General features: G+C 41.8%; 1 long non-coding RNA gene across 2 annotated transcripts in view; it reads left to right on the top strand.

Annotated features, from left to right (window-relative positions):
- Positions 1–4,384: 4,384 nt before the first annotated feature.
- Positions 4,385–19,383, top strand: part of LOC148650130 (uncharacterized) — a 77,653-nt gene continuing 62,654 nt past the window's right edge. For both annotated transcript variants that reach the window (XR_015926037.1, XR_015926036.1), the window contains exons 1-2: positions 4,385–4,477; positions 5,499–5,691. This is a non-coding gene — a long non-coding RNA (uncharacterized LOC148650130). The remainder of the gene's footprint in view (positions 4,478–5,498; positions 5,692–19,383) is intronic.

The raw sequence follows: 19,383 nt of genomic DNA, 5'->3' as shown, positions 1-19,383 counted from the left end.
CTGTCTGAGACCACCTGTAGCTTGACCCTAGTAGCTCTGGATCACATTCAGAAGCTAACTATTATTCTCAGAACCTGGCCAGCTGTTTCTAAAGACCAAGGTGTAGGTCAATCAAGCAAGTAATTAAGTAATCTGGTCCATTGGGACTGGGACTGAAGGCCTTTTGTTTCCCAAATTATTTCTAAATTCCTCCTTTTAAGAAACCAGCTGCTAAGTTTATTGCAATGAAATTGTTCTAGGTGTTTGGAAAGTGCTGATTTAGCCATGGTCTATGAAACCTGCTAGATTTGATGCTCCATGGGACAGGACATTCCCTCACTCTTATTGGAGCTGGTCAGAAGAAAGCTTGGGAGTTGGGGGACAGTGTCCTTTGGGTGTTCTTCGTGATCGAACCCTGTGTCCAAGTGAGAGAGGCCTGGGCAGCAGGAGATCTCAATGAGCCCGAGCAGGGAGTGTCGGTACAGGTGTCTCTGATTTGTGTCGGATAACAACAGGACATCAGGAAGGGCAAAGGGAGAAGGTATAAGCTCTAAACGTTCAAAATGCCGGCTGTATGTCACATCAGAGCTCATCAGAGGCTCGGAACACCTGGAAATTCCAAAGGACTCAAAAAAGTGCAGTGTTACCATAGAGACAGGCATGGCAGTCCACTTTCCTTTACAACGATGGCAGGTGTAGAGAATTTATACAACACATGCTCTGGAATGTATAAAACGTCCTCCGAAAGCACTAAGCGCCATCTTTAAGAGACGCAAACCAGTGGTTAAACCATGAGGCGGTGAGCTAATGAACAGCAAGGCAGGCCCTGCAGTCAGGCACCTTTGTAAGGAACCAAGCTTGCCTGATTGGAATAAGCGTCAGTTTAGATGCATGCCGTTCCCTCGGGACACACACCCTGTTCTTTCTAAATTTAGCGAAGTGTGGGTTACAGTTACTGCCTCCAGCAGGGTTTTTGCTTGCAATTGGAGATGGTGATGACATCACAGCCTGTTGGAGTTTCAGTGTGGATTCCTGCCTGTGTAACAATGACCCATTTTTTGTTCCCCGCTGGTATTGTATTACAGCCTTTGCCAAAAAGCAAATCCTGGAACACGTGCTCTTTTCACAGCTCTACAATACCCTGACGTCACCCTCCCTGGCCAGGTGATGTCATTCCCTTCTAAATACATTACTCAAGGTTTTTTTCTCTTCACAGGAGGGGGCAAATATTAATATTTTTTTCGGTTCGCTTTGTGATCAAAACGCAAAAACCCCCTCGCAGTATTCATCCCTGATCCGCAGGTGGATTTGGAGTGTGCTTTACAATTTGCAAATGAGATCAAATTGCTGTGCTCCGAGCAGACTGTGGACTGTTTTTGTAGTGCGAGTAGTCGTGAGAAGGTGATCAAGACCTTTGCTGTCACTGCTTTTCAGAGGACGAAGAGTCTCGGAGGACAAACTTTGAGCTGGCACACGGGCAGGATTGTAAGATTCTCCTACAAACGCTATGCTGAAGTGGACCCCCAAAGAGTGGGTCCGGAACTAGCAGGTGCTCAGAACTAAAAGCCTAGCACTGCGTTAAGAGACACTGCACTTTTAGACGCACGTAGTTCCTGATACTGTTGAGTCAAATGTACTTCCTCCTGCTTGGACTGAAAAGAGGAAGTTTAGAGATTTAACTTTCCGAACCCATATGCTAACACCAAGTTTCAGTATTTGTATTTTTTTGGGCAATGAAGGATTTTTATGTTTGTTTGTGTCTGTATTTATGTGTGTAAGGTCTGTGTTCATCAGGGACATTGGATATAAGAGCAGGCAGCACCTGAACTCTGGAATAATTGATTCCATTAAGGATGTGAATAGTCAACCTTCTCTTTCAACAAAGCATAGTAGAATTATTCGGATTCTTTGGCGAGACCCTCCTTGAGTTCCTGTCCGATGTCAAATGTACATTTGTGTTTTTATAGAACCATTTAACTTAATTTAAGCACTTGTCTGATTGTTTTATCCATATATTTATTGATGCTAAGGATGTAAGAAATTAATAAATGTATTAGTTCCCTACTGGTGTTGCTGGTTTAATTAATTTTGCTGTCTATTGCAGCAGCATGGAGGAGTGGTTAGAGCTCTGGCCTTGGAATTGTAAGGTTATGGGTTCAAATCCTGTGGTATCTCTGAGAACAGTGCTTCTCTCTAATTGTTCCAATGAAATACCCAGCTGAAATAGATACATAATTACCAGACTTATAACAGTCTGCAGTGCACAGCTGTAAGGGTAAAGTATGGGATGCTACACAGAAGATTGCTGATGTGCAGCTGTACTTGGTAAACATGTGAAATATTGGCAGCCTGTTTTAGCAGGCAGGTGCTTTTAATGAACTGTAACCATTCAGGAAAACAGTCTGTGCCTGCTTGATGGTCAGGAGTGAATTGAGTGAATTGGCTGATCAGCAAAGTTACGGAAATCGGGTTTCATGAGGTGGGTGGTCGCAGTGGGAAGAAGTGCCTCATGGCACTGGGGCCCTGGGTTCAATTCTGAAGCTAGGGGCTGTCTGTGAGGAGTTTGAAGGCTCTCCCTGTGTTCGCATGGGTTTCCTCCAGGTGCTCTGATTTCCTCCCACAGTCCAAAGATGTGCTGATGTGTTAATTGGCTTCTGGGAGAAACTGGCCCTGGTGTGTGTGTGTGTGTGTGTGTGTGTGTGTGTGCGTGCGTGCGCGCGCGTGCATGCCCCCCTGCGACCCTGCATTGGAAGAAGTGGGGTTAGAACATGGATGCAGGGGTTTAATAAACCAGACAGCAGTACTCTGATGGACTACACATGAGGTGAAAGAAACTTTCCACAGGCGGAAGAAAAAAGGTCCCTCTTCTCTCCTGTCCCATCTCCTCTGTGCCCCAGCTGCAGTTTCACATGCTCAGACGCGCTGCTCTGTGTCTCTCCAGCGACAGAGATTCCCTGGAGCCGATGCTGTAGCCTGTCCCTCTGTCCCGGGTCATCAAGTGGATTTGTATCGCCTGGAGAAAAAAAAAAGGTTTCATGGCAACAGGCTGCTATTGGAAAGATGTTCCAGCTGACAGTTTTACCAATTACAGCAAAATACTTCACATTCTACAAACATAATTTATCTGTAGAATAGCTCATGTACTGTATATCAACTTTATAATTTACCAACTTGCATAAGGCTTTGGTAACAGTAGCAGCTATATCACCCTGCAGCCCACTGGAGCTCATCAGGTGTGAACCTGGTCAGTACCTGGATGGGAGACCTCCTGGGAAAAACTAAGGTTGCTGCTGGAAGAGGTGATAGTGGGACTAGTGGGCACTCACCCTGTGGTCTGTGTGGGTCCTAATGTGACAGTATAGTGATGGGGACAGTTTACTGTAAAAAGGTGCTGTCCTTTTGGATGGAATGTAAAATTAAGGTCCTGACTCTCTGTGGTCATTAAAAATCCCAGGGTGTTTCTTGAAAAGAGTAGGGATGTAACGCCAGTGTGCTGGCCAAATTCCAACTGGCTTTTACCAATCACGGCCTCCATATAATCCCTATCTATGAACTGGCTTCATTACTCTGCTCTCCTCACCACTGATAGCTGGTGTGTGGTGAGCGTACTGGCGCACTATGGGTGCCGTTGCATCATCCAGGTGGGGCTGCACACTGCTGGTGGTTGAGGGGAGTCCCCATTACCTGGAAAGCGCTTTGAGTGGAGTGCCCTGGTCCTGGAGGAACGCTGTCTCATCTGGTTTTTACCCCAAAAGAGTGCTAAATCACAGGGTACTTAATTTTAGGTTTCCATTTAGGGTTCAGTTGTGTAAGGGAGATCTGGGCTGGAACAACACACGGCAGGTGTGCATATGTGTGTGTGGTGTGTGAGGGGTGCCCAATACCAGGATTATGAATATATAATCTTGAATACATATGAAAAAAAAACAAGACCTAAATATGTAAAGCTAACCTCCAGCTTGAGTTCAATCTTCCTAGCTCAGTTTATAGGACATGTATAAATACCCAGGAAGAGCCATGAAATACAGAAAAACTACACAATTCTTTTGAATTAGGTTGTAACTTGAGTGGGTTTCCTCCAAGTGCCCATGTTTCCCTCCCACTGTCCAAAGACAGTTAACTTACTTTTGGGAAAACTGGGCTTGGTGTGTGTTTCTGTCTGCCCTGCGATGGACTGGTGTCTCGTCCCGCCTTGCGTCCTCTGCTTGCGGGGATAGACTCCAGCTTCTCCGCAAAGGTTTAAATAAAAACCTTCACATTTACGGAAAGCACGTAAAATTGTGCTATATTAAATTGACACCGATGTCCTTTAACCCTGGGCTTGTTTTCAAGTGCACATGTAAACGTTTTCTTAATTAAAAAAGCCCGTTTCTCCCAGCGTGACCGACTGTACGCATGCGCGCTAGCTACGCGCTGTGTCCGAGAAGAGCTCATGAGAAGCTGCACGTGAAGTTGGCCGATTTTCAAGATTTGTCTCTTGACGCAGGAAGCAATAGACGTAAGTAATGGAAATAAAATTAAGAAGCTAAAGTTGGCTCACCACGTTTTTTTTCGGTAAATGTCATTGGAGTAGGAGCTGTTTAACAAGCTGTGTATTCAAATACAATTGTCAAACCCTAAAAAGCACAACGGTATCTGTTGGGTTTCATCCTCAACAGAAAACGCCGCCGTTTTTAATACGCTTAATCTGTCTTACAGTGCTTATCAGTCGGGTTTCACTGTTTCCCCACAAAAATAATGGAAGAGACCTTAGAACTGTCTTCACCCTCTGGGAAATTCTAACTGACATTGCATGAAGGGGCATTTTCGCTTCCTTGTAGAGTTTTTTTCCGAATTTGCACATTCCTGATTGGGCTCCTGCACGCCGTGACCGCAGCCTTCTGCTAACGGGGAGATGGGATATTGGCTTGTTGGACTCCTAAAACCGAGTGGGACACTAAGAATAGCTCATAGGTTCAGCTTTTATTTCTATATGTATATGACTCAGTATATAATGCGTTGCCCCTTTTAGTCCAATCTTTTCAGATGTTAGAAGTTATGCCAGGCTGGGCCAGGTCAATAATGGAATGGAAGGCTTCTAAAGAGCACCAGGCTGCTGCTGTAATTGATGTTGTAGACCAGTAGGTGGCATTCTGGACCTGATATTCCAAACCAAGGCCCCAGTATGTGGTGACATTGTGCTGTAGGAGTGCCATCCTTCAGATAAAGACAATAAGCTGAGATCCTGACTACTTGGGCATTAAAGATCCCACAGCACTGTTGGTTGGAGTAGGGGTGTTAACCCTGGTGTCCTGGCAAAATTCCCCTCTGTCCTTCCTAAATGCATCTGGTGAAGCACTTTCTTAAGTCTCCACCTGATCAGCTGAGTAGTGGGGCTGTCGCATGACAGTGGTGGATGAATTGGATCCCCTTCACTATTATTTTTTGATCATGCGGTGTGAAATATTGTCATCTCTTTAGGCCTTGCACAGTGAAGTTGCAGACTGCTCATGTGACCTAGTATTCTTGCTTTGTTTCAGCTGCACACTCAAGTCCAGATGTTCTTCATGAAGAGGGGTGCTGGCACAACTGGGCGCCCCTGCAGTGAAAGCTCTTGGAGGAGGACTCTGCCCTGACAGGTGCCCAGGGGTTACCCGACAGGTCTCAGTCTATGGCAGAGGGGCAGCTTGAATCAGTGTGATCTTCCCATCGTCCGTTGGCCTTTCAGATAAGGTATGTTGGTGGTTTCTGTGACAGTACCAGTTCTTTAAAGAACAGTTTAAACAGCTCTACATCAGACCATCCAGCCTGTATCCATGGGCATGCATGGTAACATGAAATGTGTGTGACACCACCTAAGAAACCTATAAAAGTCAACTTTTCATTTTATCTTCAGTGTCAATTTGCTTGCCATCCTCCTCTTTGGTCATTTCTGGGGTCATAAATGACCAAAGTATTTTATGGGGTCACAGCAGTGTTCAAGCAGGTTGTGGTGCTGTCGATGCCTGATCTGTGCCTCTTCAGAGAAGGCAGTGGGTTTCCTGGAATACATTGTTCTGGCACTAGATGGTACTGGTACACAATGCAAACTAACATTTCTGTTACGAGCAGTCCAGCACTTAAAATTTGTTAAGTGCAGCTTAACAAACAAGTCTTACATTTTTGTTTTTCTGCTGTTTGTTGACTGATTATAGGCTTCCTTTCTCTTTTTGGTCTTTATTTCTACCTCTGTTCCTTTCTGCTTTTTTCTTTTCTTCTTTCATCTCTGGTCCATCTTGCTGGCCTCACTTTCTTGTCACTGGTTGGACTGTCTTCACTCTTGGTTCCACTAATTTATGTTGATGTTTAAGGTTTGTATTGTCTTTTTTTTTATTCAGACATGGTCTAGATCTCTGGATTCCCTATATCTTCAGCTCTGTGTTGCTGATACCTTATTACCCCTACACTTTCTATAGATTTCCAGAAAACACTAAAATCTTGGAAGCATTAGGAATTCATCTTACTCTGTCCCCTCTCTCTCGCTCTCATTCATAAAGATGGTGTGTACTGTATATAATTATGTAGCTAAGGTTTTTCTCCTGTCCTCGTGTTACCAGTGGGCACACTTTCATAAACGCACCACAAGATGGCAGGCTTACCCCACATGTTCCCTACACGTTTGATTTTTTTTGTTAGCTGTTCATTTTATATTTTTAGTATTGTCCATCATGTTTTAGGGAAGTGTCCTGCCAGTGGGGTCAGGAGGCAGGGGTAGAAGAGAGAGAAGGGGAGGCCGTGTCAGTTAATATTTAGAGCTGAATGATTGTGAGAGCATAGGAGGCAGTGCGAGTTACTGGGTACAGGAGAGGAGGCAGTATAGAGATGCACAAGTTTGGGTAGGTATTGCAGACAACCACAAGAAGGAGCAATTTGATTAAATGTTGTGGTACTGGTGGCGATCAGCTGCTTTTGTTTGTCTTTTAGAAATGTTATGTACCTTAGGAAGAAGTGTATGCTCTTTCTTTAAAACTCCACTTTAAGGTTTTATTGATTCCCCGCTGATTTCTTTTAATTTTATTTTACGTAAAGGAATGGATTTATTGGTGTTTGTTTCTCTTGTACATTTGAATAACTAGTTACTAACTAACTAGTAACTGTTCACTTTATGCTTGTTAACTTTCTGTTCATTTTTATGTAGTTTCAGTCCAGCTGCATGGTCACAAAAAGCACAATTTATTGTTTGTAGAGAGACAAAACACAATTACCCCATCTGTGTTTCAAACAAGGGTGTGGATAAAAATGATAAAAAGTAGCTGTAACATCCTTGATGGCAGTTAAAGCTTTACTTTTCTTGATGATTACTTGTAAATGTTTTTACAGAATGTGTTCATGCCATACAGTTAATCCCAGTTAATGTTTTAACTTTATGACAGAGGAAGATGATATTTATGAGAGCAGCTGTATATAAACTGTAACAGAATCCAGTGAGGATTTTCTCAAGATTTATAGATGCCATTTTATGAACAGCACGATTTTCAAACGGTTTTTAAATTTGCTTGTAACTGAAACAAATTGCAGCAAAATGCAAAAGAAGAAGAGTTTCCTTGACATAGCCCCCTTGCCAATTTAACTTCTAACAAATAAAAAGAAATACTTTGCTACATTCCTTAAGTATAGTTTTCTAAGATGTGTACTTGACATAAGTGTTTTATTTTCTAGATACTGTACCATTTAATCAAGTACTTTGGTTTAGAAAAGACAGTACTTTTACCCTACTACATTTTCCAGAAGCGTTTCAGTTACTCGTTCTGTCCTGGTTGTTGATGTTTACAATGGATGGGATTCTGATTGGGTGAAACGGAGGCGTGTGTGCATAGTGTCTTCTTGCTTTCATGATTTTGAAGCCCAAAAATAGACTGATGTTTTTTAAAGTAACCATTTAACAAACACAACAATACCACTAAAAAGGAATGTGGAATTCCCCTTTTAATGTCCTTATTGTTAAGCAGGGAATTATTTCCAATAATAAATAATGGGAATAGGATTAATGGGGACCAGGAAGCTGTAGATTTTCCCTGGAGGCTCAAGTGTGACATAAGAATCAATGTATTTCAACGGTAACACATGACATGCCGATGCAAGTCTACAATAGCATACTTTCATGTTTTCAATGCGTAAACAGAGTGCTTACTGTAATGACCTGTTAAGTTGAGCACTTAAAATGTAGTTTGAAATGTTGAAGAAACGCTTAAAATTTGAAAATTAACAATGAATGAGAGAGAGAGCTTGTATTTGTGTGTGGGATGAACAACATTTTTAAACATTACTGTTATTTAAATGTGAAAATTTTAAGTTTAGTCATTTTACACGTGTAATGCATCGTCTATGTACAATAAACATGAAGACAGCACAGCAAGTATAAATTAAAATTCAACTTGTTCAGTTCATCATAATATTGTAATATTAAATGAATCTGCTACTGGTCTCACTGATGTCTCGCAGTCATGACAACCACACCTTCTCCTGCTTTCATGGGTTTGAATGACATAAATATAGTGTATGATCTATATGATGTGCATGCAGAAGAATCACATGGTAAACTGCGAAAGCACAGATATTATGTTCATAGTCTCCCAGCATCAGCTTTACAGGGTGTGTGTTAATGCTACTGAAGTCAAAACCTTGTTGGAATTTAGAAACCATGGTGTTGCTTTGAACCCAGTGTTGTTGTTTTTTCAAGTTAGGAACGTAACTTTGGATGTCTCTGCGAGAACTGTCGTATTTATCCATACCTTTTATTTCAAGGTGCTAAACCAGCTTCAAGTATGCCCAGGACTGTAGGTCATGTGTTAAATAAAAGTAAAGTGCATGTGCACATAATTCCTGTTCTTTGGAAATTAAGGTAAGATCACTTTATTGACCATATACAATTTCTTGCATTAGGAATTGGTCTTTTCACATACCCCAGCTTGCTCTCCATGACAGACACAGGAGGGGAGAGAGAAGCTTGTGGTGAGAGTACAGAGTCAGCCATTTATACGGCGCCCCTGGAGCAGTTGGGGTTAAGGGCCTTGCTCAGGGGCCCAACAGATTAGGATTCCTCTGCCGGCTGCAGGATTTGAACAAGCAACCTTCCAGCCACAGGTGTAGAGCCTTAGCCACAGAGCCACCGCTCCGCCCTCAGTTAGACCATCTCTTTGTGAGCAGAATGTTAAAGTCTTTCACATATAAAGCACTGGATGGTCCAGCTCCAGATTATTTTAAAGATTTACAGTATGAGTGCGCTCCTTAAATCTGGGTTACGCTGAATCAGACCTTCTTATCATGCACATGATCAGGCTCCACACAACTGGCAATGGAGCCTTCTCATGTACAGCACCATCTCAATGGTAATCGCTACCTTAGAAAGACGCTGTCTTTCAACAGTTTGAGACATTTTAAATCTCCTTTAAATTCCTGTCATGAGAGTTATAATAAAGTGTTTTGGTTGGGGGAGATTGTATGTTTTTATAAGCTGTGCATAGTCCCGTACATCTAATCTGTGTCACTTTACTCTTTGCTGATGCTCTGCGTCTGTGTGCATTTCAGAAACGACAAGTCCACTTCTCTTCCCTAAAAGCCACAGATCTGAGCACAAGACCTCAGCCAAGATGACAATTTTGATAAGGTGAAATATATCCTGGCAGCACTGCATTAGCTTTTCAACAAAGCGAGCATTTCTGGGTTTCGAGAAGTGGTGATTGAATGTAGTGTTCTCAGTCAGACCCCTCGCACTCCGGGAGAAAGTCAGAAAGGGGAATTCAGCGTTAACAAAGGGCAAGGAGTCCTTCCTGGCAGTAAACTGTGACCTAACAGGTGGCTTTTTAACATGTTCAGCAAGCCCTCAAAACCTCAAAACCCGGAAATGTAGTTTTGGGCACACGTATTCCCAGCCATGACGGCTTACAGTATGCGTTGCAAGGAAATTCAAGGCAAAAAACCAACAATAGCTTGAACTTTTTGATGCCGGAGACTGAGCTGAGAAGGTACACAGTATCTCATCCACCTCAAACATATGAATTTCTTCCTAGTGCACCTGGTAAGAATGACTGTGTGGTTGGGGGGAGGGTGCACGTGTTGATTTATGAGGAGCGAACATGCCTGTGATGGTAAAAAAAAAAGGCAGTTGATGTAATTTTTCTGCTATTTCTTTTTTACCCAAACCCCAAGCGAGACAGCTCTGCTGAGTCATGCCGATTTCTGCCTGCACATTGAAAGTGCATGTCCCCTGGAAGGAGATTTTAGAGTGAATGGTAGCTGTGCTAGACATTCCCCATTATTTGGTTAATCGGTTAATTTATTGGTTAATTTGGTTAACTGCAATTGTGGGGTGTATTAGAGAGGGGAGGGAGGAGGAATATAGGAGCTTGATTACCAATTTTGTGGAGTGGTGTCATCTTAACCATCTCCAGCTTAACAACAGCAAGACCAAAGAAATGATCTTTGATTTTCGAAGGAATAAGTCTCCGCTGAACCCTGTTTCCATCCAGGGTGAGGATATAGAGGGCATAAATTCCTACAAGTACTTAGGGATACACCTGGATGATAAGCTGGAGTGGTCTGGTAACACTTACGCCCTGTACAAGAAAGGTCAGAGCCAACTCTACTTTCTTAGGAGACTCAGGTCCTTTGGTGTGCGTGGAACACTGCTACACATTTTTTATGAATCAGTGGTGGCGGCGGCCATCTTCTACGCTGTTGTGTGCTGGGGCAGCAGCATCATGACAAAAGATGCAAATAGGCTCAATAAACTTATCAAGAAGGCTGGCACTGTGTTGGGGATGAGCCTTGACCCCATGGAGGTGGTGGCGGAGAGGAGAATGCTGACCAAGCTCACAGCCATCATGAACAACACCTCTCATCCGCTTCATGGGACTGTTACTGGGCAGCGGAGCACATTTAGCAATAGACTGCTCCAGCTAAGGTGTTCAAGGGAACGTTTCCACAGGTCTTTCCTCCCAGCGGCTGTCAGGGTGTATAACGCTGCCCTAGACTAGGACTGTTAGCCCTTCATTTGCTCCTCTATGGACAGCATGTTTACTCCATTGTACTTTTTGGACAATTAGTCTGTATAAACCTATGCACATTTTGCACATATTTTATTGTTTATACAGTGACTATGATCAGCACATTTTGCACACACCTATGTATTTATTTATTTTTATTTATTTTGTTGTCTTTTGTTTTATAACTATTCTGATGTCTGTTTTGCTTGTCTTGGGCTGGACTGCTGTAACACATCAATTTCCCTACGGGATTAATAAAGTATTATCTATCTATCTAATTCAGATGTGCAGCTAAACCCATCCATCACTTCCAGATTAAGGTTCGGATGAAGCCAGAACCTATGCCAGCATGTAAGGTGTGCAAGGCAAGATACACCCTGGATGGGACGTGCACGAACTATAATTCCAAAAGTTTTGCTTCTGGTTAGGTACAGCAGTTAGTTTTAATGCATTCTTTATATTTTAAAAAGCAACCTTTTATGGGGTGAAATTGATTTCTTTTTCTCTAAGCAAGTGGCTTCTTCACCTCTGCTCCCACCCCCTCAGGAACAAATAAATCTGAGAAGAGTTAGTCTATAATGTCTAGGTGTTTTTGTGTATTAGCACATCCTCTTTTTTTGCATTTTTTACCTTTACCCCACATTTCTCAAATACTGTCCGGAATGGTTAATAAAGATTCTCTGAATGCCTCATGCAACATGTCTTGCTGAGTGAACAGAGCAGCTTCCTCTTACTATCTGTACAGTAGGTATAGTAAGAAGCAGAAGGGTTTCATTGTTTTTGAAGTTTTCTATGATTCATCAGATAAGATCGTTAGGGAGAGGCTTGAGTGTAGATTTAGAAATGGTTTCTGAGCTCAAATGGTGAACAGAATGGGACGAGGAAACTCGGGTGCCTTAGTAAGGCTTCTTATTGAATACTGTCTACAGTTTTGGTCGCCATATTATAGAAAATATATTGCTGCTCTGGCATCAGTCCGGAAAAGAGCAAGCAGGTACATTTCTGGGCTTAAGGGGAAGGAACTGAACTAATATTTATCTTTGGAACATAGTATTCAAAACTTTCAAATGCTTTGACGGTTAACCCAGCGAATGACTTCAGAATAAATACTGAAACACAAACCAGACAAACATGTGAAAAACAATTTAAAACCAAGAACAAGAAGTGTTTCTTGACACAAAGGGTGGTGGGAGTGTGGAACAAGCTCCCCAGCCATGTCGTTAAAGCTTATATTTTCTGTAAAGAAATGGCTGGGTGAGATTCTCGGATTATTTAACTCCTAATTACCAATAGGCTAGGTGAGCCAAATGCTCTCCTCTACTTCCTAAATGTTTTTATTGGTGTATGTAATGTTTTTTTGGTGGGTTGTGCTCCTTGGAGAAAATGTTTTTTTTTTTAATTTGGAATCTCTGGTTGTGTGTTCTTTAACCACCCAGACTGCAATCGCTGGGTGTGTCATGACCTGGCTCTCTGGCATCGACTCCTGTACCCACTCCAGAGAACGATCATGTGGTTGTGCTTCACCAACACGCCCACCTGCAGCATCTTTCGCCATTTGACGTGCTGCAGGCTCCACAGCGACTGACCAGGGGAATTGATGCCGGTTGCAGGGCTGGCGTGTTCCTTGCTGACATCACTGCAAGCCTGCAATCTTGCAGGAGATGATGCTTGCTGGAAAGCCGAGAGAGAGAGCCCAGGCCCACCTAATCCCAGCTCTCCCCACGTTCATTTGGAGGATCCTGGTCAGAGCTGGCCAGTGATGTCATCCGGGCTCGATCTTGCAAGCTTGCAGCCGCTGAGCTTACCCTGCCCACAGAGTGCGTGCCCATCAGAAGCCCTGTACCCCCGAAGAGTTTTAAACGGCCTCATCAGCATCCCACTTCTATAAGATAGCCCACCTTCATCAGTATAAATCTGTGGTTGCTTTCGGTTCCATCTCTTTATGAGTTTAAACCGAAAATTTGCAGACGTCAGTCATGGTTCCTGCCATCTGCCGTTTTCCTGTTTTGAGTCCTCTCTCACTTAATTGCCTGCATTATAGTGTGATTCACTCTTTTCTGTGCAGATAAATCGCTGTGCTTCTGTGCGTGATTAGTTGATGAAAAAGTATTTTCTGAATGGGATCATTACGTATGCAATACCCCGTGGAAAGTGGATGCACTTCCTCCACCCACTTCCTGCTATTCAGATCTGATGCATCTATTCAAAAGCCAAGTGTCAAGTGTCAGTGGGGACGGTTCAGACTGTTACTTCTTTGTGCACTGTATTTAAAAGGATCTCCTTACGAATGCCCATTTACTTCTGAGTTACTTCACAAAGATGTACAAGGGCTCCAATTTTCACTGAGGTGGAGTGGATATTGCGAGTCATTTAGGGCCATTGCACTTTGAAGAGCAATTGAGAAGCAGAGGAAGATGGTCAGGTTCAGTAACCTCTTTGAGCCAGCCTGTCAGAGTAGCATAGTTGTAGGTATGCAGGCCTGGAGAGGAGAAGGAAGGTTGCTGGGTATGTAGATGCTTGCCCGTTTAACCTTCCCTGTAAAAATAACCCTGCAGCTTGGCTTATTCCAGTTGGATCTTGTTGGCTAGGCTTCCTTTGGCCATAGTGTCCTGTTTTGACACTTCTAGTAGCAAGCTGGCAACTGGAGGAGATAGGAGCTAGACCTAAAGTTAGTAACTCCAAATGCAGCAGTAGATCCCAGTCTGTCTGGTCTCATGCCTGTTTACAGTTGCACTTGTGTAATTGCGAATATGCTGAGGAGCAATACCTTTCTCAATATCCTGTATTCATTATGGAACCTTTAATGTGTGCCAGTGGCTCAGGAACACGTATCAAGTAGTGACTTACTGGTGTAACTCAACTGAATTGGACCAATGGTTCAATTACATGAGCAAAAAGCTATTATGGCCAAGGTTTGTGTACAATTACTATAATATGCAATAAATTTCTCAGTGCTAGTTAACACCAGGTCTGAGGAGCACAAGATGTACAGTAGTTATTTGGTATCTCCTTGGTAAGGTAGGGGGGCTTAGAATAGAAGTGATGTGTAACAGCCTCTCACAGCTTGCCATTTTCTTTTTCTGAATTTGGTCCGTCTTTTTTAGAAAGTCTTTTTGAAAGTACAGAAGTGGAATTCAAACAGGAGAAGGAGAAAAGAGGCATGAATAGCGTTTTTCACCATTTATTTGGGTCTGAAAAACTGGAATTAGTTTTTTTTTCTACCAATTAATCTGAAACTGATTGCAGACCCGTACATTTGGAATTATCCTGTCTTCAGAGCACACTTACCTCCATCTTATTTCAGACTTTTCATAAAAAAACTGTAACAAGGCTGAATCTACCTGAACCATTTCCCTTTCCAGAAGATCTGCTCAAAACAAACTTCAGAGCCCTTCTTGATTGGTTAATTGTTTTGTTTTCTACAGAAATGCATTTTGGAAGAGGTGGCCTGCAGCTCAGATGTGATCTCTCTTTGATTATCCTCTGTTTCTTTTCTACCTTGTAAGGAGGCTTAAAAATTGTATGTCTTGTGCTGCCCATGAGTGCCATCCAAGATGCGCACAGTATGTTAATACTTACACACTGTGCCTCAGGTGTTGAAGTGGTCAGCGTTAGCTGACTCGGCTTACTGTATCTGCGTTAGCATCCCACAGTGCACCTCTTGAATAGCTGCTTTGTCCACCATTACCTTAAAGCAGCCCTCTTAGAGTTGAGACCATGATGTTGTTTTCTGAATTTGTTCGCCACAAGGAGCCAAACTAAAGATGCACCTCAGAAAATCATCAGAATGGGAGTTGGCTTTTTACTAAGGTTTAATAAGGTGTAAAGAACTGGAACATTTATAGCAGCGACTGAACTGTATTTTTTGCTTGAGGTGTGTATGAATTCAGACATGACTGACGTGACTGACTGAAACATTTCTGATTGGCTGTCGGATGTGCTGCAAGACCTGTCAAGGAAAAGTCTGTAGCACATTATTTAAATGCCACTGCAGTGTTCTCTTATGCACAATATAGTCTGTCAGTTGTGGACTTTCTTGGGCAATGTTTACAGTGGGTGTGAGAAAGAACTTCACAAACCAAATTGATTTGGTTAGTTTAAACTTTAGTTTAGGGTTTAGAAAGAGACACTTAGAAAGAGAAATGGGTAATAGATCGCATGTTCATACACTTACATGATATTAGAGATGGAACGAGGTGCTTTCTTCAGATAACCTGTAATTAAGGATATAGTTCCATCCACTGTCATGATTAGGGGTTTGTTGCTAATATGCATTAGACTAATAAGTCTAATCGGATAAGTCATCAGATTGTGATTCTACTAAAAATGGATTAATATTTAACAAATATTTATAAATGGCATTTGAAACCTCCAGTTTAGCATGCTACCTGCATTTGTGAGTCACAATGTTGTGCAATCCTTATAACCCCAACATTCATCATTGTTAATTTTTAGAATCTTTTTAATGGGCTGTGGAGAATCTTTATTTTTGTCTCGGATGTTTGATAATCTCTTGATAGCGGATATTGCTTTTTTTTTAGGCGTCTGTGACTAATGACTTTAAAGAAATGCTTTAGACCTGCATAAAGACAGGATTGATTGAAATGTATTTTTGTAATGTTTTTTAAAAACAAGAATGTAAAAAATTCGATAACTATTTTTACATGATAGTGTTATGATTCAGTGAAACAAAGCATAAGGAACTGAAACTTTTAGACTCTTGAATGGGCTCCTTGGTTGAGATGCCATACTGAGGCCCTGACTGCTTGATTGTTAGAGAGTCCATGGCTTTAGCTGTTAGCTGAAATGTTTTGGGGAGTGTTTTTGAAGTTTAAGTGCAGAAACAGAAAACAAACATTAAAATGATCTAATCAAGCATGAAATTCAATCACAGTGATTAAGAACTCGGTTGGAAAGAAATCCAGAAGAGACGGGGCTGTCCCAGGACAAGGGCAGAGAACCACTGTTGTGGCGAAAACTTGCTTTTGTTGACTTTTTCCAGTTATTACTGCTACCTTTGATAACATGGGGCCAGGCAGCTAAACTGAATGACTTTGTGTAGATTAAATAAACCTTTTGTGTTTTGCTTTTATCTACCATTACCTCAGCTTTGTAGTCACTGGCAAATAGGTCTTATCTTCCCTAAAGGAATGTGCCCCGAAGCTAAGGAAGTTTAGAGGATACTCAGATTTATTTGGATTTTTCTGTGGAGTAGCAATGTGGCCCAGCTTGTTCAACCACTCGACTGGGCTAGGGGAAGGCGTGTTTTATTATTGTTTTTTTTTTACATTGGTGAACCCATTAACCGTCCAAAATTTTGACATGATCGAGCTGCTCTTGTTTCCAAGAATAGCTCTCTGATCTGATTGGATTGTGCCACCTCAGGAAATTTATCGGAATTCACTTAATTTGGCTCACTAATTTTTGGATGTTTTTGGGTGTAAATACCTCCCCTTTATCCGAGAGAAGGTTATTCATTCATTTCTTATGTACTATGTAAAGACGTAAGTTAAACTAAACTCGTGTCAGGAGTATTTATTCTCGTTCATGAAGAACTCGTTCATCCTAACTCGGTCTGTGAAGCTGACTCATTTACCATACACTGCACGATTGCTCATGTAAGTTAGTGGTTCAGTTAAAGGTGTTGATTACAAGAGAATTGCTGCATGATGGAGTGGCATGGCCATTAGCACTGCTGTGTCACAGCTCCATGGCCAGAGTTCAGTTCTAAATTCTGGCCAGTGATCCACTCTCCAGATCTTAGATGGCCACGGGTTCTTCTCTTAAAGTTAATAATTGATGCAGTTAGCTTATCGTCAATATTAATTGTAACTTATTCCAAGCCATTAGTCATCGAGTAGTTTGGGTTCCTTATAAAACGTGCAGGGCTTTGACTTTACACGATCAGGAGTGAGGATCGCTTAAGTCCAGTGATACTTTTTTGTTGTGTTGCTTTTTATTGTTTTGGACATAGGAAGTGTAGTGTTTCCAAGTATTAGTTTTCAGTCAAGGGCTGAAATGTGCTTTATTCTTAAGTTGCTGGGAAAGTTGGTGAGTTTCCTAATATGCTGTGTGAGTGTCGTCCAAGTTCTAATGATACAGTAAACCCTCGGTTTAATGGACTTTGGATTCAATTAACAAAATCTGCTAAAGGGGAATTATGTTTGTAAAGTCAGATATACTGGACCTTCCCCACAATAGCGGGGAAATGCACAAATAATAAAATAAGGCAAAAAATATATACTGTATAGGTTTAAAATTCAGGATTATCAATGGTGCCTAGTAGTGGTAGGTCACTTGCTTATGATGGGTTAGTGTTTGTTGCATACTTTAGGGAATGTACATACTATATATGATAAACAATAAATATTTATGGTAAAAAAAGCCACAGAAACAATTTTTTTTACTGTTATGATTGCAGTTGTTAAAGATCCAGGTGAAAAGATGCAGAAATTATATGTAGTAAATATTGTTTTCTCATAGTGTGGTTTTGGACAGAAAAAAATGTAATTTGTGATTTAATGGACTTTTGACAATAACAGACACCCCTTCCCCGTTGTTGTTGTTGTTATTGTGTGAAACAGAGGTTTTACTGTAGCTGCTGTTCTCAGCTCGGCCAGTGCTTTGTTCCACTTTGCTCCAAGGGCTGTGAGTGTATTCTTGTTCTGTGCATCAGCCTGACTTTGTAGGATCTTGTTGGTGCTCAGTGACTGCTGAGTTAGTTAACCATTAATTGACATTCTGCAGTTACCTCATGGTGTCTCATTTACAAATCATTACTTAACCAAGAGTCATCAGAAAGTCAATAGTGCGATCTGACATTGCTTTTTAAAATAACAGATTGGAAAGCACAGGGTTTATTGATGTGTGAAGAAACCGCTTGCAGTTTCCTCAAAAAGTAAAAACATTGTGTGTGCATGTTAAAAAGTGCCCAACAATCAGTTCAACAGCGGTGCTTTTTTAAAGCTGGTTGGCAAACTTGTTTTGCTAGGCTTCTCGAACGAAGCACACTGTGCTCTGGTGCAGTGTAGAACTTGTATCCTTTCTGACCTTGGACAAGTGCTGAATTGTTTGGTCTTTTCATGTCTCACAACCATGGTGCTGACTCGACTGGACAGCACTAACAAGAGAACCCAATGCTTGTGCCTTTAGTACGCTTGAAAGAATTGATCAAAGACACCCAACCCCCAAAACTAGTCCATTATCACACAAAGCACATGGTGAAGCATGGTGCATGGCAATGAGGGCAAAGTTATGTAAATTTGGGGTGGGAGAACCCTGGGGGTCAAACTGGGAACAGCTCTAAAAATAGCGGCATGTTGGTCTTTCCATTAGGGTTGCTCATTTAAAACCTATTTTTGATATCGGTCATGGAGAATTTAAAATACCTGTTTTTTGCCTCCGTTATTGGGATCTGTCCCTGTCCTACTAACATTATGGAGAAGGATAATTGGGGTGTTTGTTTTATTGGGTTGGGGGGACATGTGTTTGAAAAGCGTAATATTGGTGCCCCTGTGGTCCTCCAACCAGGAATCCAGCCTTTCAGGAATGACTGATGGTGGGGGGGGCAGATTGTGATGTGATTTTATTGCATGTCAGTTATTCCAAATTATACCACCCAAGTGAAAATTCCAGTTTTCTTTGGCAGTGCGTTTATGCTGGATTAGGGTGGTTGATAAAACCGGATATCACAGGAATATGTTGATTAGTGATAAGAGCATGTTTCCTCTTTTGCCAGGTAAATAAAAGAGGGACAACAAAGCTCTGTTTGAGCAACACAGTTTCTTCTAACTGTTCTTCATTTTTAATGTTGTGGCAAAAATAATATCACATAAATTATCACATAAACAAAAGAACAGTTTTATAAGATTACAGTATATGCAGCTACCAATGGTATATGACCTGCAATACAAGAACCATACTCTTTTGACATTGGTGAATGTGGTGTACCAGATTTTATTTTGTTTTATATGGTGACCTCTAGGATGGCTAGCATGCCTGTTTTACTTAGCCAAGTCCAGTGTGATAGTAAAATATTAGCACATCTGTTACAAATGATCTGATTGGCTAACATTAAATACTTGTTATCATTCTTAATGCGAAAACGTGAGTATCAAGGGTTTACTGTCACTTTCAGGCTGTAGGTCCAAATGCATTTGCCAACACTCTTAAAGGAGTTTTTAAGATTGTCTTCATCCCTGCTCATTAGGGAGAGATCTGCCGGTTGCTCCCAAACCAACTCCTGTCTGCTCAACTTGGTCAGACTTGCCTGCTCATGATCCTTTCAAGCCTTTGAAGATCAAAATGCTTTGAACCCATGCCTGATCCTGGGAAAACGGCAAGGGCAATCAGGTGGAGGCGCTCTATGCCGATGCAAGGCTGAGAGAGATTGACAAGACGC

This window comes from Lepisosteus platostomus, chromosome 13, assembly GCF_059453375.1.
Source record: "Lepisosteus platostomus isolate fLepPlt1 chromosome 13, fLepPlt1.hap1, whole genome shotgun sequence".
NCBI classification, from domain to species: domain Eukaryota; kingdom Metazoa; phylum Chordata; class Actinopteri; order Semionotiformes; family Lepisosteidae; genus Lepisosteus; species Lepisosteus platostomus.
This window is presented reverse-complemented; position numbering and strand designations above follow the sequence as displayed.